The sequence below is a fragment of the Falco naumanni genome, chromosome 17 (assembly GCF_017639655.2).
Source record: "Falco naumanni isolate bFalNau1 chromosome 17, bFalNau1.pat, whole genome shotgun sequence".
NCBI lineage: Eukaryota > Metazoa > Chordata > Aves > Falconiformes > Falconidae > Falco > Falco naumanni.
The window spans coordinates 7617523-7618155 of record NC_054070.1 but is presented as its reverse complement, the minus strand read 5'-3'; positions in this window follow the sequence as shown (position 1 = coordinate 7618155).

Sequence of the window (633 nt, the reverse complement as noted above, 5' to 3'; positions counted from 1 at the left end):
CCTTTCTCCCCCCCCCCACCCCTCCCGCCTCCCCTACCCCCGCCGCCACCTTCCTCCTTAGGGGCAGCGCCTCAGCAAGCCGCGCTGCGCGCTGCGCGGAACCTTTATCGGGGCGCCGCGGGGCAAAGGGGAGGCGGGCGGGCGGACCCCGGCAGCGGGGCATGCCGGAAGTTGTAGTTCACCCGCGCACGGAGGCTGCGCGCCGCGCGGGGCACGCCGGGAGCTGTAGTCCAGCGGCGCCGCAGTGTCTTCTGGGAATTGTAGTTCGGCGGGGCTCCCTTGGCCGGGCCGCCCTCCCGCCGCTACCGAGCCTTCTCCGGGAGCCCCCCCGCCGTCAGCCCGGCCAGCGGGGTGGGGGGGTACAGGAAGGCGCGGAGCGGGCATTGGGAGCAGCAGGCGGCGGAGCGCGGCCGGCGGAGCCCTGGCCCGCACTGAGGCAAAGCGGCGGCGGAGCCTCGGCCGCGGCGGGACGGCCCCGCTGCCCGGTCAGCACCGCCGGGGCTGCGGCGGGCTCCGGCGCGGGGGCTCGGACAATATTTTTTAACAATTCTAATAAAAAATATATATTTAAAAAGGGGGGAACGAAGGGCCGCGCAGCGCCCCGGTGCAGCGCAGCGGCACGGCGGGCCGTCG